Source organism: Equus caballus, chromosome 18 (genome assembly GCF_041296265.1).
Source record: "Equus caballus isolate H_3958 breed thoroughbred chromosome 18, TB-T2T, whole genome shotgun sequence".
In the NCBI taxonomy this organism is placed as follows: Eukaryota; Metazoa; Chordata; class Mammalia; order Perissodactyla; family Equidae; genus Equus; species Equus caballus.
The window spans coordinates 13,075,600-13,099,977 of record NC_091701.1 but is presented as its reverse complement, the minus strand read 5'-3'; the positions used below and the strand labels follow the sequence as shown (position 1 = coordinate 13,099,977).

General features: G+C 41.8%; 1 long non-coding RNA gene across 2 annotated transcripts in view; it reads left to right on the top strand.

The window, feature by feature from the left end:
• Positions 1-3,568, top strand: part of LOC111768883 (uncharacterized) — a 64,533-nt gene extending 60,965 nt beyond the window's left edge. Inside the window, exons 5-6 of one of the 2 annotated variants that reach the window (XR_011428466.1) lie at positions 3,141-3,184; positions 3,269-3,568. This is a non-coding gene — a long non-coding RNA (uncharacterized lncRNA). Of the gene's footprint in view, positions 1-3,137; positions 3,185-3,268 lie in introns of both variants that reach the window. The other variant, XR_011428467.1, reaches the window with a different exon arrangement.
• The last annotated feature ends 20,810 nt before the right edge of the window (positions 3,569-24,378 follow it).

Below are 24,378 nucleotides of genomic sequence, written 5' to 3'. Positions count from 1 at the left end.
AAGGGCATTTTCACTTAAGAAAATCCTTTTTATGCAGCAGCAGATCTTAAGCTAATGTTCAAGATGCCATCTTTTCAAACTTTTTTTTTAAATAAAAAAAAGAAGATTCCGTACAATATGCCAGAACGTTACAGCTTTGTTACCTTTTTTTTTTTTGAGAAATGCTTACCCAACAGATCCTGCTGAAGAAGCCAGTGAGAGAACATTCTCTTCTCTGGTGTGGTTTAGTACAATAATTATTACTAATCCAGCAATAATGAACCACATTCACCTCAAGTTATAAAAATTAAATAATAGCCATCATAAGACTCTGTCAGGGTGTGCTGCTTTTGTAATTCTCAGAGCATGCTCACAAACATGATCTCATTGGATTTCCACAGCAGCCAGGTGAGACGGGGAAGTGCTGGGGCAATTGGTCTCATTTTCAGGCATGATGGAAAGAGGCCAAGCGTTTTGCTCAAGGTCATGCAGCATATTAATGGCTGATGGAGAGGAAGAGTCTGGGCCCCAGCTTTAACAGCCCTGCATCTTTTCCAGAACACTTGGGACAATGTGACATGACTGTCCCTGTGCCTGGCTGTGGAATTCAGGTTGGTTCTCTGAACTTTTCTCTCTTGCTGATGCCACCAACCACAGCCAAAGCATGGCTCCTAAGCACTCTCCCATTATGCCTAGCGCTCTCAGACTTTACCAGGAAGCCCTCGAGGTCATGGGCTGCCAAGCCAGTGGGAGGTATGTCTGCATGTACGGGTGAGTTTAACAGACAGCTCAACCTGAGCTGTTGTGAGAACACACTACTTTCTCCACTGGCCGTAGGACAGAACTAGGCTGTTTAATGATGAAGTTAGGGGCTTAGGCTCTGGTGATGGCAAACCTGGCTTCAAATCCAGGTTCATATTCTTACTGGTGTATGACCTTGGGCAAAGTACCTCTCCCAGCCTGTTTCCCCATGTAAAATTTGTTTGATAATGGAATGCCTTGCATACCTGGTTTTGATAATGAAATGAGATCCGAAGCTCTTGGCACATTGCAAGCACTCAAAACATCTTAGACGTTATGATTATTAGTATCATTATCACCAGTGGTATGGAAATTCATCTAGAGACTCATTCGTGTCTTTGGCCTCAGTCATTTGGACCCCAAAGATGGCAGAAACACTGATGCCACCACACAGTCATAAAGCCCCCTAAGCAAGAAACCGAGTGAGCATTCCAGAACTCAGCAGCCCAGTCTTTGGTATTATATTAGTTTCCTACGGCTGCTGTAGCAAATTACCACAAACTTCACAACTTAAAACACCGCACAGATTTATTATCTCACTGTTCTACAGGCAAGGAACCTGACATGGGTCTCAAAGGGCTGAAATCCAGGTGTCGGAAGCGCTGTGTTCTTTTCTGGAGGCTCCAGGGAGAATCAGTTTCCTCATCTTTCCTAACTTCTAGAGGCTCCTGTCTTCCCTGGCTCCTGGCCGCCTTCCCCCTCATCAAGTGCAGGCACAGCAGGTTGAGTCCCTCTCACATTGTATCGCTCTGGCCTCTTTTTCCCCTTCTTCCCTCTAAGGACGCTTGTGATCACACTGGGCCCACCCGGATAACCCAGGATAATTTCCCCATCTTCAGGTCAACTGGTTAGCCACTCTGATTCCATCTGCACCCTGAATTCCCTCAGCTCTCTCAATTGGGACACAGACATTTGCCGGGGCGCATTATTCTGCCTGCCACAGATATTCAGGCTCTGCTCACTGAGTGAAAGCCCGGAAGCAGGGTCCAGCACGTGGGAGCCAGGCAAAGAGGAGAGAAGGAGGAAGGCCAGTGGCCCAGGCAAACTGGTGCACAGCGCAGGACTGTCATGGCTACTGTTTATTGCCAACTACCTGCCGGACAGACACCTTATATATCCATTCCCTTAAATCCACACAGTCATATAAAGTAGATATTATTAGCCTCATTTAACATGAGGAACCTGAGACTCAGAGGAATTAATTCATCCAAGGTCACCCGATGGGGCTAGTGTTTGAACTTAGGTTTGACTCCCAAAGCCTGTAAAGGTGTTTCTCAAAGAACGTTCTGTACATCTGCATCAGAAGCCACCAGGGGGCTTGTTAAAATGCAGATTCCTGGGCTCCATCCTTCATCCCAATGTCCTGGGTTAGTGAGTCTGGAATAGACCCAAGGACTCTGCATTTACCAAACTCCCGGGGAGGCCAGGTGATTCTAACATTCACTAAACTGTAAGAACGGCCCCTCTAAGGCACAGAGGGCTGTGGTGAGCACTGCACCAGAAGGCAAACGTGACCCAGAGTTCCAGGATCAAGAGACAGGGCAAGGAGTTCAGAAGTAGCAGGGGAACAGGAAGATCCCATGATGTGTTTCCTGCTGGATGGCCTGGGCCAGGCCAGGAATAAAAGATGAGATAGAGGCTGAGGCCTAGCCTAGCTTCTCAGGTGCTGCCACCAGGAAATGAGAGGCCTGGCCTGGACTTCACATGGCACATTTCTGACCAGCTTTTGAGCTACTGGGAGGGAGGGAGGGATCATGTGTCATCGCTGAGGGTGGAATACTTACTCCCTTCCTGGTGTGGGAAGTCAGGGGGCAGGAGTGGCTCCTACAGTGCTGCCTACTGCTGAGGAACGTGCAGGATCCCACGACTCTGGGCCCCTCCCCTCCCGCCACACTTCACTCCCTTCAGACCCAGCGCCTGTTCTCCAGGGCTCAGGCAGAGGCTGTGAAGGAGGGATGGGGCCCTGGGCTGAATCATCCTTCCCTTGGAGGAGAGTTGGGATGACTTCATGCGGGGTTTACTAGTACCTCCTTCACAGACTGGTTCTCACAGGGGGAGGCAGCGTCTTCACCTTGGGCAGGTTCATTTGTGCAAGGTATTATGGGGTTCTTGCAGCAAGCTCAGCTTCTCATTAGCTGAGGTGGATGCTGGTCCCACAGTCTCACCTGCCTCCCTGTCAAGGAATCCCTGCTTTCTCCATTAACCTTCAAAGGTCTCCATCTCTTCCTTGGTCCCAACGTCGGCCTCAGGTACAGGCAGATGAGGGGTATGGCAGTGCTGGGATCTGGGGTGCCCTCGAACAGCCCTTGGCCCCTTGATGGCCTCTATCTGTGCATTCACGCCACCCCTTCTCCTAGCAGGCCTGGACTTCTCACCAGATTAACCTCCAAGAGGACGGACATAGGTAAGGGCATTGTCTCCTGGTGACCCCACTAAAATCCACTGGAACACCTGCCAATAGTTCATCGGCCTCTTCTCTTATTCCCAGGCCTTTCCCATGACTGAGCATTTCTACCAGACTGCCTTTGATTCACAAGGTTCAGGCTACACAGCAGGGAAGCACAATGATGTCAAAGAAAGAGAATAAAATTTTTAACCAGACAACTTTGCTGCAAGTCCCAGCAGAACTGTTTGCTTGCTATGATCTTGGGCAAGTACCTCACTTCGGACTCATTTCCCATTGCCTGACTCACAGGGTCATTTTGAGGATTAAATGAGATAATGCATATAAAAGCATATTATGAAGAGTAATACATTGTACATGTTCATTAAAGATTTATTGAGCCCATTTATTGAGTGTTTATTCTCTGCCAGGTCCTGTGCCGGGCACGGGGCCGGGGGGCATGGACATTTAAGATACAGCACACACTGAAAGCATTCTCAGGGCACGGCCAGCATTATTATGATTAATAATACGCTAATATTTGAAGGTGAGCAAGCCCAGCAGTGATGACGAGGATGAGGGGTCAAACAAGATCCTGCCATGGTGGACACCTTGAGCCGGGGTGTGGGGACTTTCTTTTCTCCATTGTATACCCTCAGCTCCTTTGTTGAATATTAGCTGTCTATAGATGTATGGTTTTATTTCTGGGCTTTCAATTCTGTTCCATTGATCTGTGCACCTGTTTTTATACCATTACCATGCTGTTTTGATTACTGTAGCTTTGTAGTATGTTTTGAAGTCAGGGATTGTGATGTCTGCAGCTTTGTTCTTTTTTCTCAGGATCGCTTTAGCAATTCGGGGTCTTTTGTTGCCTGATATGAATTTTAGGATTCTTTGTTCAATTTCTGTAAGGAATGTCATTGGGATTCTGATTGGGATTGTGTTGAATCTGTAGATTGCTTTAGGTAGAATGAACATTTTAACTATGTTTATTCTTCCAATCCATGTACATGGAACGTCTTTCCATCTCTTTATGTCGTCATCCATTTCTTTCAGAAAAGCCTTGTAATTTTTCTTGTATAGGTCTTTCACTTCCTGAGTTAAGTTCACCCCGAGGTATTTTATTCTTTTTGTTGCAATTGTGAATGGTATTGTGTTCCTGAGTTCTTTATCTGTCATTTCATTATTAGAGTATAGAAATGCTACTGATTTATGTAAATTGATATTATACCCTGCAACTTTGCCGTAGTTGTTGATTACTCCTAAGAGTTTTCCACTGGATTCTTTGGGGTTTTCTATATATAAGATCATGTCATCTGCAAACAGTGAGAGTTTCACTTCTTCCCTTCCTATTTGGATTCCTTTTATTCCTTTTTCTTGCCTGATTGCTCTGGCCAGGACCTCCAGTACTATGTCAAATAAGAGTGGTGATAGAGGGCATCCTTGTCTCATTCCTGTTTTCAGGGGGATGGTGCTGAGTTTTTGCCCATTGAGTATGATGTTCGCTGTGGGTTTGTCATATATGGCCTTTATTATGTTGAGGTAGTTCCCTTCTATGCCCATTTTGCTCAGAGTTTTTAATCATAAATGGCTGTTGGATCTTGTCAAATGCTTTTGGTGCATCTATTGAGATGATTGTGTGGTTTTCATTCCTCAATTTGTTCCTCAATTTGTATCACATTGATTGATTTGTGGATGTTGAACCATCACTGTGTCCCTGGTATGAATCCCACCTGATCATGATGTATGATCCTTTTGATGAATTGCTGAATTTGGGTTGCCAAAATTTTCTTGAGAATTTTTGCATCTATGTTCATCAGCGATATTGGCCTATAGTTCTCTTTTTTTCGCGCTGTCCTTGCCAGGCTTTGGTATCAGCATGATGTTAGCTTCATAGAATGTGTTAGGAAGTGTTCCATCCTCCCTAATTTTTTGGAATAGCTTGAAAAGGATAGGTATTAAATCCTCTCTGAAAGTTTGGTAGAATTCCCCAGGAAACCTGTCCGGTCCTGGGGTTTTATTTTTTGGGATGCTTTTGATTGCTGTTTCAATCTCTTTCCTTGTGATTGGTCTGTTCAAATTGTCTTTTTCTTCTTGACTAAGCTTTGGGAGATCGTAGGAGTCCAAGAATTTATCCATTTCCTCTAGGTTATCCATTTTGTTGGCATATAGTTTTTCATAGTATTCTCTTATAATCCGTTGTATTTCTGCAGTCTGTTGTTATTTCTCCTCTTTCATTTCTGATTTTGTTTATTTGAGCTTTCTCTCTTTTTTCTTTGTAAATCTGGCTAGGGGTTTGTCAATTTTATTGATCTTCTCAAAGAACCAGCTCTTTGTTTCATTGATCCTTTCTACTGCCTTTTTTGTATCAATAGCATTTATTTCTGCTCTGATTTTTATTATTTCTCTCCTTCTGCTGACTCTGGGCTTTGTTTGTTCTTCTTTCTCTAATTTGGTTAGGTGTAGTTTAAGATTGCTTATTTGGGATTTTTCTTGTTTGTTAAGATGTGTCTATTGCGATGAATTTTCCTCTTAATACACCTTTTACTGTATCCCATATGAGTTGGTATGGCATGTTATCATTTTCATTTGTCTCCAGGTATTTTTTGATTTCTTCTTTAATTTCTTCAATGATCCATTGCTTGTTCAATAGCATACTGTTTAGTCTCCACATCTTTAGGCCTTTCTCAGCTTTTTTCGTGTAATTAATTTCTAGCTTCATAGCATTATCAGAGAAGATGCTTGTTATTATTTCAATTTTTTTAAATTTGTAGAGGCTTGCCTTGTTTCCCAACATATTGTCTATCTTTGAGAATGTTCCATGCACTCTTGAGAAGAATGTAAATTCTGCTGTTTTTGGATGAAGTGTTCTATATATGTCTATTAAGTCCAACTGTTTTAGCTTTTCATTTAGCGCCACTGTTTCCTTGTTGATTTTCTGTCTGGATGATCTGTCCAATGATGTGAATGGAGTGTTGAGGTCCCCTACTCTTATTGTGTTATATTTTATATCTTCTGTTAGGTTTGTTAATAGTTGTTTTATGAACTTTGGTGCTCCTGTGTTGGGTGCATAGATATTTACAAGCGTTATTTCTTCTTGATGAAGTGTCCCTTTGATCATTACATATTGGCCCTCTATGTCTCTCTTTACCGCCTTATCTTGAAACCTGTTTTGTCTGATATAAGTATTACAACACCTGCTTTCTTTTGTTTGCTATTAGCTTGGAATATTGTCTTCCACCCCTTCACTCTGAGCTTGTGTTTGTCCTTGGAGCTGAGGTGTGTTTCCTGGAGGCAACAAATTGTTGCATCTTGTTCTTTAATCCATTTTGCCACTCCATGTCTTTTTATTGGAAAGCTCAATCCATTTACATTAAGGGTGATTATTGATGCATGAGGGCTTAATGCTGTTATTCTGTTGCTCGTTTTCTGGTTTTCCTGTGTTTCCTTTGTTTCTCATCCTGTGTGTTTTAGCCTACTCATTGACTTCTGCAATTTCTTATGCTGGGTTTCTTAGACTTTTCCGTATTTATGTTTTGTGTCTCTGTTCTGGTTTTTTAGTTTAGTGGCTACCCTGAAGTTTGTATTCAGAATCTCGTGCATAACATAGTCCATTTTCTGCTGGCCTCTTACTTCCTTAGCCTAAACTGATTCAGTCCCTTTCCTCCTCCCCTCCTAAAATATTATTTTCATCTCTTATTCCTACTTGTGTTGTGAGTTTGTGGTTAGAGTGATAAGATTGTCTTTGCTTTTGTGATTTCCTTCCCTTTATCCTAATGCTATAGTTGAATATTTGCTATCCTATTCTGATTCTATCTATTTGTCTCCCTACTCTGTTTTTTGTGTCCCCTTTCTCCCTTTTCTCCTTTTTTCAGGTGTAAGGGCCTTCTTGAGGATTTCTTGTAGTTGAGGTCTTGTGGCTATGAAGCCCCTTAGCTTTTGTTTGTCTGGAAAAGATTTAATTTCTCCCTCATATCTGAAGGATATTTTTGCTGGATAGAGTATTTTTGGCTGAAGATTTTTATCCTTTAAGGTTTTGAATATGTCATTCCAATCTCTCCCAGCATGTAAGGTTTCTGTAGAGAAATCTGCTGAAAGTCTGATAGGGGTTCCTTTGTAGGTTATTTTCTTCTGCCTTGCTGCCCTGAGTATTCTTTCTTTGTCATTCATTTTTGCCATTTTTACTACTATTTGCCTTGCAGTAGGTCTTTTTACATTGACAAATCTGGGAGATCTGAAAGCTTCCTCCACACGCATTTCTCTCTCAATCCCTAGATTTAGGAAGTTCTCTGCTATTATGTCATTGAGCACACTTTCCGCTCCATTTTCCTTTTCCATGCCCTCAGGAATTCTGATGATTTTTAAGGTGGATTTTCTCATCGAGTCTGCTATTTTTTGGAGATTTTCTTCAGTTTTTTTTTAAATTCTTAGTTCTCTTTCTTCCTCTCTCTGGAGCCATTCAACCTGTCTATCTTCGATTATGCTAATTTGCTCCTCTATGGTGTCTACATGGGCATTCAGGGAATTCGTATTCTGTTTTATCTGATCCATTGTATTTTTCATCTCTAGTACTTCTGATTGATTCTTCTTTATAGTTTCAATCTCTTTTGTGAAGTAACTTCAGAACTCGTTGACTTGTTTCTCTATATTTCCCTTTACCTCATTGAGTTTTTTAATGATAGCTATTCTGAATTCATTGTCACTTAGTTTACCTATTTCCAAGTCCTCAGGACATAATTCTGTGTTTTTATTGTTTTCCTTTTGGTCTGGAGATTTTACAAATTGCTGGATGGTAGAGGAGCAGTTTTTGCACATGATGCTATTATTCAGTTGCAGTTACAGCCTATTGACACTAGAAGGGGGTCGAGAGCCGTGTGTTCTGAGCCCTCCACCTTCAGCCATGATGGTGGTACACAGTGCAGGTTGGGGGAGGAGGGGCACTTTCTTTTGCACGCAGACCTGGATTCTGATCAGCTCTCACTCTCTGGTTTCCTGGGGCCCTGGCTTGATTGGGTCCCCTCACACAAAAGCTTTCCCCCGTTAGAAGGTTTCCACTGCAGGGAGGTGGGGGTCCTGGATGATCCCACGGACACGTGGCCCCTCCCCTGCTCCTTCCCTCACCCGCGGCAGTGATCCCAGTCTCTAGGGGAGGGATCGAAGTTCTCTCTTACCCCATTCCAGCTCCTCCAAGGTCAGCTCCAGCCTTCCACCTTCTGTCGTTTGGCTTCTATGGGTCTCTGACAATCTCTGTTATTAGGATATTTTGGTTGGAAAGCAGTTGCTCTTTTTGGTTGTAATTTGGAGGGGAGAGAGTCCTGGTTGAACTCACTCTGACATGTTGCTGACGTCACTCCCCCCTGTTTGTTCTTTTTATAAAAAATTTTTTATTTTAATTTTTTTTGAGGAAGATTAACCCTGAGCTAACATCTGCCACCATTCCTCCTCTTTTTTGCTGGGGAAGACTGGCTCTGAGCTAACATCCGTGCCCATCTTCCTCTACTTTATATGTGGGATGCCTGCCACAGCATAGCTTGACAGGCTGTGCATAGGTCCACACCTGGGATCTGAACCAGTGAACTCCAGGCCCCTGAAGGGGAACATGCGAAATTAACCACTGTGCCACTGGGCCAGTCCCCTATGTGTGTTCTTTTGAGCCTGAGGTACAAGATTAGCACCACACCCAAGACAAGCAGATGTTATAGGAAAAGATTCATGATGCATTTACTGACCAGGCTCAACCCAAGAGCTGGATGGACCCATTATCAATTTGAAAAAGTTCAACTCTATTTAAATGCTTCAAGGAGAGAAATATGTAAAGCAAAATAATTGTCAAAAGGAAAGAATTGTGAGCAACTCGGGTATGAAAACAAACTCATCTATTTGTCTCAAGTACCTGACACTGGGACTGACAAGTGGATAGTAAGTACCTGATGAATGTTGACTGGGAGAACAAATAAGGAAACAAATGAATGAGTGGGTGAGTGCATCAGTTAGCAAGAGGAGAGGAGAAGGAAACTGTCATTGAGTACCCACCATATGTCAAATTCTGTACAGGTTGTTTAAATCTATTCATTAGTAAAAAGAAATTTTCATTTTGGTGAGCCAGCGTTTCCCTCTACATTGATAAATTAATTTTTTCTTGTAAGAGACATTTATTGAATTCCCTAAACTTAAGATGAGCAAGTCTTTTTTTTTGCTAAAGTCTATGAGGGATATATGGAAAGAAGAGAACCTTGAATATGACTTAAAAACCATACGTGTGCCTTGGAAACCTCATCAAAATGGCTTAAAATGAATTTTTTTAACTTATTTTGTTTTGGTGGAAGACTAGAATGGAGTAGACAGTCAAATTATGGATTAACACATTCAAGCCAATTGGGAGGTGAATATACCTCCTTCAAGATGGGGAAGAAGGAAAAGTTTGTCTCCTTGTATTCTACTCTTTTGGAAGAACCAGTAAATCAATCAACACATTTCCTAAGCTAGAAATACACAGACACACCTTTGACAGTATGTCCTGAATTTTCCTTTATTCCTCTAAGTTAAAATCCTTCTTTGTTCTCTTCATTATTTTTGGTGGATTGGTGTTTAATTTTTTAAAAAAATCAATTTTTATCACCTTAATAAATAATATTATACATATACAATGGATTCCAAATACATATATTATTCAATTTCTTACCCCAATACCTACTTTTTCTTATAAAATAGGAAAGTATTATCTACCACAAACTTATTTTGACTGTGGTTTCCCCATCCTCCATGATGCTGATTCTTTCTTTACAGTTAACAGCAATAGCAGACTGGCATCTTCCTAGTATGGAAACCACTGGTTGGAAAGAAATGATGAAGAGGCAGCCCACAACATTCCCATTCTTGAAACTCTCTGACCCCCAGCACCTGTCTCTGCCCACACTTATGGGCTTTGAGGGGTTAGCAAGAACGGTGTCTCAGACTACTAATTACTATCTTTCACTTCTTCCTTTTCCGGTGTTTCCTGGTGCTGTCAGCTCCCACATACCTGCCAAAAGTCTTGTGATAAAAGAATAATTACTGTCATTATTTAGAGACGTAGAACATGCTAATAAATAAACATATTTTATTCAACATTTATATAGTATGTTTTTATTGTTGTTGCTGTTTATATCAATTACTGACATTTATTAAAAATGAAGTTGGATTATAATTCTGTAAAGGCATTTCCAAAATTGCATTTTGGTTCCTGTACACATAGAAGAGCTATTCAGCATTAACATCTTTTTATGCATTAGTGTCCTAACACCAAGAAGGAATGGAAGCTGGCCATGATCTGGGGGAAGAAGTTTGCCAATACTTGCAGGCTTGGTGGGTTCCCTAGCTGTTGCAGGCCAGAGAAGGGGTGAAAAGAAGAAAAAGAGGTGTTCTAAGAGAAAAAGGAGAAGTTGGAGGAAGAGAATTGGAGACCTCCTCCTTTAGAGCAAATCCAGCTTACCCCACTTAGAAGCAGGCCCTGCTTTGAAGACTATTTGTAAACCCCGTGTCCAAGGCCAGATGGCTCCTCTCCACACACAAGGGCTACTTGACTCCTGCCTGCAGACCCACTCTATCCCAGGGCTTGGAAACAAGCCTGTTCAACATCAGGGGTTTTGAGGAATTAGATGATCAGCACAGGGCTTGGTGTCAGCAAGGTACTGGAATGTTCCTCTGAACAATGACACATATCCCATCCTCTGAAGCTTTGGTTGGTTGGTTAGATGGGCTCTAGACTTGTATGCTACTCACTTAACCAGTAAATAATTATCTAGTACCCTCTACCGTGCCACCTGCTATTCTAGGCCCTGGGACCCAGTAGAATATTCACACATCCTCTCCATAGAGCTTACAGTCTACACAGGGAGGCAGCATGAAGTGGAGAATTATACAGTGGCTGTGCTAAGTGCAACAATGTGGAAGCCCAGTAAGGTATGAAGTGTGCAGAAGGGGAAGTTGGGGAAGGGTTCCCTACGGAGGTGGCATTTCCTGCCAAATCTCAATGACAAGTGGGGATTAGCCAGGTGAAGGGTGAGGGGGAAAGTGCACCAGGAAGAGAAAATGGTATGTGCGGGAAGACCCTGAGGAGGGAAGCAAAGTGAGCAGGAGTGAGAGACTGTAAAATTAGGCTGGACCCTATGAGCTAGCCATGCGTCTCCTAGGTATATATACCTCACAGGAAAATATGAAACAGGCATTCAAATGTTTACAACAGCAGTGTTGGAAATATCCCTAAACTGGAAACTACTCAAATGCAAATCAACAGAAGGAAGGATAAATGCGTTACGGTACATTCACACTGGAAAGCTATTCAGCAATGAGAATGGATGACCCACAACTATATACCACAGTATGGTGGAGTGTTACAAACAGAAGGCTGGGTGAGGGAAATCAGACACAAGCAGGTACACTGTACTTACAGAAGGTGCAGAAGCTGAGTAGAGGCTCCTCTTTGGAGGTGAATGACTACAAGGCCATTATGAGGGGCTCCCAGGGTGTCGGCAATATTCTGTTTCATGATCTGGGTGCTGGTTACTTGGATGTGTTCGATGGGGAAAATTTATTAAGCTATACACTTAAAACTTACGACTTTAATTCATGTATGTTACACTTAAAAAATGTTCAAACTATGAGGTTTACAGGTCTTATAGACCTTATAGGTCTGGTCTAGGTTTTGAGCTCCATCCTGCTTGGGCCCCTGACCCAGGAATCCAGGGCTGCCTGATCTGTCTGTGTCTATTTTTGATTACCTGACTGTGTGTCTCAAGTCCCCCACTGCAACCTGGCCCCATTCCTGCTGCTGTGTTCTGCATTCCCTCCTGTCCAGCTTCCTGCTGTCCAGCTCACAGACTCTTACTGCAGACTGGCAGACTCTCAGTATCTGCCCCTCACTCCATCTCCCCATCTCCCCCACTTCCTGTTGATACCAGGCATGACACCCTTGTCCTGAGTCTAAATGGACAACACCCCTGTGACACGAAGGGGAAATATTTGCTTCTACTTCATTTGGCTCAACTGGGAGATGCAACAGATGCTATCTCACTTAATTTCAAAACTCGGAATGTTTTGAAAGCTTATTATCTAATTTGGGCCAATATTTACCTCTCTCTGCATCAGAATCCTTGCTTAGGGCTTCTTACTAGGTGACAGAATAATAATCCCATATTGTTTAAGTGACTTTTAGTTGGCTATTCTGTTGCTTGGGTTAATGGGTGAATGAAGAGATAAAAAATTTATTTGGGTGACTGTGAGCAGTTTATCTAAACTCTCATGGCTTCAATTTCCCTAAATAATAACTGAGGATCACATCAGTTTTGTACTTCCCACATTTCAATCATTTGCTTCCTACCTTCCTGATTTCTGACATATATTCATGCCATTCATGCCACCTGAACTGCACTAAGTATTTTGTATTTAAATGCACTCCATTTTTAAAACTTAAGTTTATTTCATAAGGAAGCTTTGTACCATTGCTTTAAAAGAAAAATCAGAATCACCTGTAACATAAAGAAGACAGCTATAAAAATAAGTACAATGTAAACAGAACAAAGTTGCTAAATTCTGGTGAGATCCTGTTGAGTGTGGAAGGCAAAAGGGAGATTCCTATGTTCTAGAGACCTCCTTGATGTAATCGGAAGGTTAGAGAGTATTTGAAAGGGACTCACTTTCTCATTGTGCAAGCGAATGCTATTTCATGCTGTGCCTGCACACCATCTAAAATCACCCTGCAAAGCCTGGAGGAGCTATTGTCCCACCCCTTGGGAAACGCTGGCCCCATGATCCCTTAGACCCGGTGAAGAAGCAGAGACATGGGCACATGGTAAAGAAGAGGGGATGTAGAAAGCTCCCCTTTGGCAAAGGGAACCACGTGAGACAAACTCTTCGCTTTGCAAGTGTTAACTGGCCCCTTGCCCCTGCGTTCCTACTTCCCTTTCTCTCATTGTTTGAATGGGAGCAGCAATACAAAGTGGTCCATGTCTCGAGGATGCAGAGAGAAAGGGGCTGATGGCCTGAGCACCTCAGCAGGCTGCTGCCAACCCTGCCTGCCCCCGAAGTGGTCCTGGCTCGGCTCTCACCCTCCACGTCCGTCCCCATGTAGACACAGTGAGTCCAGAGGTCCTCTCAGTGTCAGAGCAGCTTCCTGCAGCCTCATCCTGTTCCCAAATCAAAACCAGACCCCTCAGGTCTTTGTATTTTGCAGTTTGGCTAGATGGTGGGATCTTTTCGGCATACTGTTCCCAATCTGTATGGAAGTGAGTTGTGAATGATGAATATCATAGATCATTTTGTTTGTGAATGGCATCTTAATATGCTGAAAGTAATATGAAGCCATATATCTTTCTAGATGAATATATCCAGGTCCAGAAACAGCTTAATAGACTCCGCCACCCCCTTCAGTTACGGTTGAGCTTCATCAAATGGAGTTCACCAGAAGACATTATGGCTTTTGACCAAAATAAAATTTCCTGTCTCTGATTTCCTGTAATTTCAAAGTTATTTCCATTCTCTCCTGTAACTTGCAGACTTAAATCCCCAAAGTGAAAGAGGCCCTATACCTTGGCTTTTTCCGTAGCCCTATAATAAATAATTAATATCTTGCTGTTTTATAGTGTTGCTTTGCCCTCAGCAACGATTGCAAGACATTGCACATTCCATGGACTTCTATGGATTCTCCTTTAGTTCTCAAGGAAGCTAACACTGTCAGTCATTTTAAATTTTAATTAAGATATTCAGAAAGAATAAAAAGATTGTAAAAGATTCTGGGTAGTTCATGACTAACATATCTTGAGGCAGGTGCTTATTTTTACCTCCGTATTAACTGGGGCATCAATGAGCTTGCTTCTTCAACCCATGATAACATGCTGCTTCCCCACTCAGCTTTAGGTGCCTTCCAGTTACTTAAGTCATCTTAGAAAACCATGTCTGCTCTATTCTTAAAATTTTTATTTTTGCTTCTATCCTGCTCAAACTTTTAGAATATAAAAGATGATGTCTGTTCCTTTCCTCTTTGTTTCAGTCGTTGTCTAAGTCAGCATTTTCAATATATCTTATGCAAAAGACTAGTCCTAGGAAATTCCAATGTCAAAATACTTTGGGAAATGACACATACCGCATCCTACTCTTGGAGATCCTCCATACATATAAGCCCTTCAAAGGCTCTGAGAACCCTGGGGAGTTAAGAAAATTATTGAATATTCTGTAACTGTATTTTGCCAAACTCACATTATCCCCCTGACTGGTAGGTTTGGCACAGGTGTTCAATAGTTATTTCTAGAACTGACTTTAGACAGAGGATTTGTGTTTAAAAGGAGTGTGGTAGTTTTAAAATATAGCCTCAAATTCTTTGACACACCTTTCTCCAAGAGTTGGAGGTCTATGTCCACTCCCCTTGAATCTGGGTGGGTCTGTGAAGGGTTTACACCGCAGAGTACAGCAGGAGTGTGCTCCATGCCTGGACCACACATGTCCCTGTAGCTTCTGCCATGTCACATTTGGAGTCCTGAGCCACCACGTAAGATGTCTAACTATCTTGAGACTACCATGAGGATGAGGCTACATGTAGGTGTAGTATTGATCAATGGCCCAGCCCATTGTCCCATTGTCCAACCAACTCCCAAAAGGTCCCAGCATGTACATGAAGTCATCTTGGAACCACCAGACCCAGCTTATGCACCAGCAGAACCTTATGCACCAAGGGACCAAGGGACCAAGGGACCTCAATTGATGCCATGTAGAATAGAAGGACCCCCCAGCTGAGTTCTGTTTGAATTCCTAACCCACAAAATTGTGAGAAATAATAAAATAATTGTTGTTTAAATCTCTAAGTTTTGAGTTAGTTTGTTACATAGCAATAGATAACTGGGACAGGGATGATTGAGTTCTTAGGTGTGGAAGAGAAATCTGAGTGTCTTCTCTGAGACATTCCAAAGCTAGAAAGGACAGAGCCCCATTAGGGCTACTTAGAGTCAGGGGACACCTAATGATCAGCACTTTAATTAAGTTTGGTGAATGGAGTCGTTGGTCTGGCATTAAGCAAAAGTGTGATCAGAGTGAGAACAAGGTGGAAACAAGAACATCTTCGGGGTGTCATAATTTACCTTGTGTATGAATGTGCTAGGTTGAGACAGAGTAACTACCTTTGCTGCATGGACCTAAATCTTCTGACGTAGACATCAAGAAGTCAACCAGTCCCTCCTACCACAAGGGTCTTGGTGCCTATGTCAGAGACATAATTGTGGGTTAGATGAAATATGGAGAAGATTCTGATGTCTTTATGCCTAAGGGGGGAAAAGAAGTGACAGTAGTAGGAAATTCATGTTGAGAGGGGTCAAAGTAGATATGGTTGATCACTGGTCAATGCTCAAACTGTTGTGTTTGGAAAGTGAGGTATATCACTGTCTCCCCATTAAAGCTCAATCATCAGTCCTAATGGAAAGAGAATAGGATTATAGTAAATTGAGAGGAGATCTTAAAATCCAAATTGTTTGATTCATTTCCTTTAAGACTCTGCCCTCAGTGCACTCACTACTGTAATGGTATTCTAACGATCCATTGGACACCTGGTTTTTGCCTCTGACTAGTTTCCCAGTTTCTCCATCAAGGTTCTTCCCTCTGTACATGTTACACCCAAGAATGTATTCATCAGGAATGGACTCCTCCTTTGGCCGGCTCTCGGACCTTCCTATTAATTGCACTCCCAGGCTGCCCTCCGAGTGAGCCAGACACAAATCATTTGATGTGAATTAAAAGATGAGGGATGAGGAAGAAAATGTGCCATTGCCTCAGTCCTCACAGGCTCGTATTTAAATGGCTGCAAACACTCTCTTATCCAATTAGTCATTAGAACTTGACAATGTCACCTCCTAAATATATTATTAATCCAATACATCCTCTCAATCACTGCTCTAGCTCAGACACTCATCACGTCTCTCGTATATAACATTTGCTCTCTGATTCACCGTCCTTCTTCCAATTTCTCCCCAACTGTTGCCTGAGGGGTTTTCTTAAAGCACGAATCTGACATATCACTCTCCTGAGTAAGACCCTTCTTATTGCATGAAGGATAAAATCCAAATTCTATAGTATTACTATATTAGTCATAGTCCAGTGAGGAAAAAAGAAACTATTCTAGGTTTTCAAACAGATGGAACATAACAGAGGGAATTGGTTATTTAGCTAATGGAAGAGCTAAGAAACCAAATGAGGATGATAAGGCAATGCAGACAGTAACAAGCAGGAGGTGGGAGCTGAGATCGTTGAGAGAGCGGGTCTAGCAGGAGCTGCAGTCACAGAGATAATGGAGCTGATGCTGAAGAGGCCGCTCACTGCAGAACAAGAGAGAAATACCCTGGCTTCTGTCCTGCTCCCACCCTTCAGTTTTCTGCCTGTGCCTTCCATTGTTTAAACTTCCCAGGAAGCCAACTGGCAAAGGATCCTACTCTGTAGTCTCCTGCAGAGCAGAAGGATGGAAATGGAACTGAACGCAAAGAGGAAAATGCTAGCACAATGACATATAAGACCTTTGTGATCTAAACCTACGTACGTCTCCATGCTCGCTTTTCACCATTTCCCCAATTTCTCCTAACTGCCCAACTGTACTGAACTACTCGGAGCTCCCCATAAGTATCACTCTCTTCCATAGTAGGTGAACTGGCACATGCGATTCCTTCCACTTACAATGTTCTCTCCTCAGTCCGATGAGAACTTAACACTTACAAGTCAAAACCCAGCTCGCTGCCTTCTATGTTAACGTTTTCTTAGACCTCTTTAAAATAGAGTTGACTATTCCTTTATGTGTTCCAGCCCTGCATCCTGTCTCTTTATTATAATATTCATCACATTGTATTACAAGTGAATGCAAGAGGCAGAAAGCTCTTAATTTTGTTTGCCTAACTTTTTTCTCTCTCGTAATATGAAGGCCCCTGTTTACATGATTCTCAAGAGGCTTTCAATCACATGGATTTGTCTCCTTGTTTTGAGGTCGGCGTATGACCCACGTTGAACAACTGGAGCACCTCATCTACGGTGATTGGGCTGTGATGGGTACATAAGTAAATGACCCATCAGAGCTCTTTTTAGAGACTGATATGGATTTTAGAAGACAGAGTCACAATCTTTAACTATCAGTGCAATGCAAGCTAGACCTTTGGGTGGTCTTCTTTGCCACCTCTTGGAAAAAACCTGCCTAAGAGTCAAACCAAAAGAGAGCAAAGCTGGACCAAGTGATGAAGAAAGGGATTCTTGCCGTTGTTTGTACACCTGGATTTAAGTGCATCTGAGTGAGATTAACCCCTAAACTTCTCAGGCGCATGAGTCAGCAGCTATCTCCCCTTCTTTTCTAGAAAAATTAAAACATTTCCCATGTGCACTTAGAAAGGGTTATTCTCTGTTATTAGAATTCAGAATTTGATATAGATCCATAAGATCTACATTATTGATTGTGTTATTCAGGTCTTCTTTTCTTACTAAATTTTTATTTGTCTTGGACTGTGAGAAATGTATTAAAGTTATCTGTTACCTGTATGTTTCTGTCTATTTCTCCTTGCTTCTCCTGTAGTTTCTGTTTTATGCAAGTTGTTGCTGTTTTATTGGGTGCACAGATATTATTCTATGTTTACTGTGAATTACAGCCATTAGCATTATAAAGTGTACTTTCAAAACAATGCTTTTTGGCTTGCACTGTGTGTGTGCATGCTTTATACTATGAGATCTGTTTATTTTTATTATTCTCTTTTTGATATTTCTTTTGCTATTTGAGAAAGCCCATGTATATTTTTGTTCTACTCATTACCTTTTAGTGAATATCTTCACATGACATCTTTAATTCCCTCTGTATTAGATACTACTACTTTCTTACTATGAATGATGTTGAAATAAACCAATAATGTCTTATTTCCTTTCTTTTCCCATCCCAGCAAAAGTTCTACTCCCAGTTAATATCTTTAAGACAATTAACAAGCTGTTTTAGCTTAATATGTACTCCTTCCCATCCTGTTTTTGCATTTCAAAGACAATTTTAATAGTTTTTCTTATGAATCAGCTCCAAATATAATAGAGATGAATCATCATTTTTTAAAATTTTGCAAACTGCAGTCAAATATATGGGTTATATACAAGTACAAACAGTTCCTTATATCAATCACCTTCAATTGGAAAGTATGTCTCTTTAAAAACAGAATAAAGATGAACATTTTAGGTAAGTGATTACTGCATATATTTCATGGAGGAGAAAAATGTGAAATACAGTCATCCTTCGGTATCCACGGGAGATTGGTTCCAGGAAATCCTGTGGATACCAAAATCCACTGATGCTCAACTCCCTTATGTGTATAACATGGCATAGTGCAATGAATACAGTAGGTCCTCAGCATCCACAGTTTCCCATCTGCAGATTCAACCAACAGAATTTTGATCCGTGAATGAATGAATCCACCAATGTGAAACCTGCAGATACCAAGGGTCTGCTGTGTTTGTAAACATGAATTTGCCTCTAAACAAGAATTAATCTAAATTAGAATTACTGCTGGTCACATTTACCTTCTCTGTACTCGCCTCCTCTTCTCGTTAGGCTCTCATAGGGCTGGGTCACCCTATTTGTCATGAAAGGGATATGGGCCTATGGAGCATCTGTGGGTAGCTGTCTTGGTCTGCAGGGATATGTGTGCCCAAATCACACGATTCTAGGAATCACTTCCCTGAGATACTTCAAAGCATGTTCTCGTTCCCCACACTTTGTGGGTGAGTGATGGGAACTTCCCCTTTAAAATACTTCCATCCTCTGAGTTCCATTTTGGAGGGTTTTGGCAATCGTTAGCCTCAAGGGAAGTCTAGAGTGCAGGCTTTATTTCGCTCGTTGGATATTCTGACTTCCCCTTCTCTTCCAGCAAGCCATTAAGATGTCCTTGCCCTTTCCTCCTCCCCGTTTGGGTTGCCTCCAACATGAGATAGGATGAGGCAGGCAAATCTCATTGTAAACTCCTCCTTTCTGAGCAGCTCTGGCTTAATAAATTCCTCAGTGGACTAAGAGGAGGGGCCTCTTGCCTGGTGCACAGCATTATCTGGCCTCATGCTCCAGGATTATACAAATTCCACACCACTGTGGAGAGCACAAATGTTCAGGGTTTAGCACCCTTCGAGGTCCCCTCTCCCTGACTGTTCACCCAGTTAGGCATTACTCCTCCCCTCTTGTTTTCTCCTTCTGTTCTTTCCTTAGCCTTTCTACCTTCCTCCTGGCTTGCTAACTTCTGTATCCTCTCTCTGGCACATCAAAGGCCTAGACAAATAATAAACAACTTTTTAACCGCTCTCATACCAGAAATTTGCTTGTACTATGTCAAACGCTTCAAGTTGCAGAGCATGGGAAAAGGTGCAAAGCCTGGATTTCAGTGCTGGCTTGGTCACAAAGCAGCTGGGAAGTCTTTATCGATGTTGTTACCAAGTCTGTTTTGCAGGAAGTTGAACTACAACCATGTCTTAATGTTGGATCTGCCTGTAAATTGCAAAATCCTGCCTGACTTGAGCTAAATAGACTTCAGATAGAGTGTCTTCTGGAGGAAGAACCAACTTTTCCAGGAAAAAGGGCAGAAGATACAGCTAGTCATCTTAGCTCCTTTTATAAAGTTTCTGAAAGGCTGTCAGCAGAAACACCCTCGCAAGCTCCTCCCCTGTCTCGTCTGGCTCTAGCAAGCACCCTCCCACCCCTTGTCCCATAATGGGAATATTTGGGAAGGCTCTTTTCCTCTTGGACTCATTTTAAATTACATTCAGGCAGCAGTTAGATAAATTCTATCTGTCTTCTGAGCCCTAGATCCCCCTGAGATAGCTACTTATAATTGAAGAAAGAACAGAAACCAAAACTTGACTCAGGCAGTTTGGGTTATGTGCTTTGTCAATTTACCAGGGTGAATCCCCAGAGGACCAGGAGGATAAAGTTACCCAAGAGTGAAAAATAAGGAGAGGTCCTTACAGTGGGAATTCTCCTTTACACTAAATAAAAAGGAACAGTCAGCCTTTGACGCAAGTGCATTTATCCACAAGTGGTCAAGTCAAATAACTTGGAATCCATGTCTAGTCTCACGTAAACACCCAGCCTGGTGTCAATGGTGCAAAATTGCTTTGTGTGGCGTTTTGTCTGTACCAGGCAAAGCACAGTCAGACTTGCATTAATGACTTCAGGGCTCTGGATGCGATTTCCACACAGGCAGGGCGCTGCCATGGCTACTGACTTCATGCAAGAATTAATATTCCCTGAAGCTCCAGGACCAGCCCTCAGTGTTCTCATTTTATACCCTCTCCATCTGAGTGCTCATCTGGCCTCATGACTTTAATTACTATCCCAGTGTGAACAGCCTTCCAGAGCTGTATTTTCCATCTTTTGCTATCTGTGGAACACTGGTTCTGAGGTCCAGGTGAGTGCCTACCACGTTTCCACTCTCTTAATTACCCGAGCACACCAGTGCCACCACCACCAAAACTACTTTTCCCTCTCAACTCTCTGATCTTTGTAAACGGTGTCTTGAAAGGAGAGGACTACTCCCACATTAAGAAGACTCATGCAATAAGAAGTAGCCCTGGATATTCCAGTGCTGTGTACAGCAGAATAATTAGCCTTCTTACTTCAGTAAGTGGCCAAAAACTAAGTACTTTTTATTCCCTGTAGCCTTTTGCAGCATAGAAGTGGGTCCTATGTTACAGCTGTAGCCACTTTTGCGTGTTGATCCTGTTTTAGACTGTGTGAGCTCCTTCAGTGCAGAAGCTGTGTTGCTTATGTTTTGTGTGCCCCATAGAATTTCAAATAGTGATTTTGCAGTAGATGCTCAGTAAAAACTTGATGAAAGAATAAATAAGAAGATGAACAAATGGACAGGCAAATGGCAAGACGTTCTCTTAAGAGAACCCCAGCTTTGAGTTCTCCGGCATTTAATGACTATCATGTGTCTTGTGGGATTTCAAAAGCATGCCTTCTCTGGAAATCTGTTCCTCATATTTTCTAAGGGTTTAATGTACAGCTAGTAACTGGCTCCTAAAACTGTTAGCTACATTTAAAAGGTGAGATGGTTGGCATTTGAATCTCAGAGGTTTCGAAAATCAAATCTATAAATACTGATGCCTTTTTTTCTCATTCAAAGGACAGAAAAGTGGGACAATCCCCTGGAAAATGCACATTCCAGTAAAGTCTCCAGGTTGATGTAGGGTAAAAATGCATTACCATTTTAAAATTTGATACATATCCTTGAACTTTGAGCACTAACCTTGTGGGAACTTTATTGTGAAGTTAATCTGGGAAGTACTGCAATTCCACCAGAGGCGTTTCTTCTTGGGATATGAGATTCATCCAGATCTCTAAGAATTCTGAATTTAAGGTTACAGAGTGAATTATGATATTCTTTATGTTTCAAAAAAAATGCACAAAACTGGAAGGGTGGAATAAAGAAGCCAGTATTCCTCCTAGGAAAGGGCAGGTAAGCAACTCTACTAATGAGGTAAGACTAGGTGATCTCTACCATCCTTTCCACCTCAAAAATCCTGAGTAGTCTGTGAATCAATGGTCAAGATGCACTAAGGATTCTAGTCATAGAAAGAAACCAACTTCATGTAATCCCTAATGGTTAGGATTACTATAACTAATCAAGTGGCTAAACATCAAGTATAAGTGGATTAAACCACTCCAGTGAATCTCAGCACACTTAGGATACGATCCATACTCCTTACTCTGGATCGTAAAGTCCTACATCATGCCCCAACTCATTTTTCCTAGCTCGCCTCTTGCCACTCTCCTCGTCATTCTCTGTGTTCAATCCAGATCAGTCCTGTGTTGATTCTTTGAAAATATGAAGCCCATGCCTCACTTCACTCATGCACTTTTCACTTCCTGGTTTATGGCGCCTCAAATATTCTCCCATATCTTTGCATAGCTGGTTAATTCTCAAGTCTCTTCCCAATAATTACTGGAAAGTAGCATTTCAAAGTCACTCTCAGTCATTGCACTGTGCTTTATTTTTTCTTATAGCTCTTTTCACGGATTGGCATTTATACATTATCATATACCTCTTACATGTTTATTTACTTATCTATGTGCTTATTGTCTGTCTCTGTCTACTAGAATATAAAGTTCTCAAAAGGATGGGCCTTTCCAGTCTTTTCCAGGCAAGAGCCTGGCACAGAGTATGTGTCCACTCCTAGAATGCAGGAAACCATGGAAAAATGCTCCCAACCTGGCAATAAGTAAAAGATGCATAATCTACAAAATCAAACTTTCCTTGAGCCCATCACAGACTGAGATTACCAGACAACAAATTAACTAAATTCCAAAATATGATAAACCTCTTCGAAAGGGAGATGAGGCACACAAACTGTGTTTGACAGAACACAAGAGAAAGAGATGGCCCTTATTAATTTAATGAATTCTTAAGGGCAAAGTGTGGGCTAGCGTACAATTTAGAACAACTGAAAACCCCAGGTGCAAGAGAATCTGTACTTACTCACAAAACACATTTTATGTGCCTCCACTGGCTGCTCCCAAGAAAGACTGGGGGCAGGGCAAGAGACCAGAGGACTTCCTTCCATAGTGTAGGCATGCAGGAAGCTATTGATAACTGTGGGGTGAGGAGATAGGCATGAGACACCTTGCACTTCCCTGAACCCTTCTCTCATGTGAAGCAAAGACTTAAGCCACTGAAGGAGCAGTAGAAAATATTTCTGTCCAGGGCTCAAGCAAAATCCATAGCTTCTGAAAAAAAAGAGTAGGAAAAAAACGCTCTTTTTTCCTGAGAGAGAGGTAGAAAACATTTTTAGTCCTAGGATCCTGCTTGGATACAAAGCTAGTCTACTATCACTGGGGAAGAAGCAAGAAATTCTCTCTTATCGAAGAGCCTCCACAGACACAAGGAAGAGTTTGATTGCCATGGGTGGGGAGGGGCAGCAGCAAGGAAAACGCGCCACTCCTGAGGCCCAGGTGCACAGAGTGTATGTAAGACTAAGGCTAGATCAGAATAACCAAGAATCCTCCTATCCCCACTATGAGCTTAGCAGTGAGTAACAAGCTACAGCCGTCTTCCTCCAGAGGCGAGGCAAGAGCACACCACAGGTTTGAAGAGACTGCTGAAAGCTGAGAGTGGAGCAAGAATATTGAGAAAAATCTTCCCACACCTTAGACCTTATTCCAATCATAAGTTAACAGCAACCCACTAAGGGAGAAACTTGTGGAGAAGTCTGTGGTTAATTTGCAATCACAAAGCACAAATCAAGGTCAATTATTATCTACATTCACTCAAAATGCCTCCAACACACATGCATACACACACACACACACACACACACACATTAATGGTCTGATACAGGGAGAGCCATGGCTATTTCCAGGCAAAAATGCACATTTGCCTCTGCCTCTACTTTCTACACATGATGCCTGGTGTGTAATAAAAATTGTGAAACATAGAAGCAAGCAAGCAAAACCCCAAAACTATCTTATTGTCAAGAGATAAAGCCATTGACAGAACTATATTTAGAAACTCAGCAATAATACAGATGTTGGAGCTATCAGACAGACACTTTAAAATAACTTTGATAATTTATATTAAAGGATCTAGTGAAAAATGTGAACAACATGCATAAACAAATGGGGAATTTCAGCAGAGGAGTGAAGAATTACAAAAAGGAGTCAAATAGAAATACTAGAAAAAAACTATGGGATATCAAAAATGAATAATTCCCATTATGGGCTTATATTAAGACAGGGGACACATGAGGAAAGAATCAGTGATCTTGAAGATGTGTCAATAAAAATTATCTAAACTGAAATAGAGAGAAAAAAATAAGTGACAAAAACCAAACAGAGCATCCAAGAACTGTGGGACAATATCAAGTGATCAAACTTGCATTTGACCCATATCAAACAAGTATGGGTCACCAAAGACCCAGAAAGAAAAGAGAGAGAAAACAGAGCCAAAAATATATACTTAAAGAGATAATGGCTGAGAATTTCCCCTAATGAAAGACAACAAACTACAGATCCAAGCAGCTCAAAGTATCCCAAGCAGAATAAACACTTAAACACACAAACAGAGAGAGAGAGAGAGAGCCCACATACAGAGACAGGTTATAACAAAACTCCTGAAAATCAGAGAGAAAATCTTAAAGGTAGACAGAGATAAAGGAAACTGCAGACAGGGCAATAAAGAATGACAGCAGATGTTTCAAAACTATGC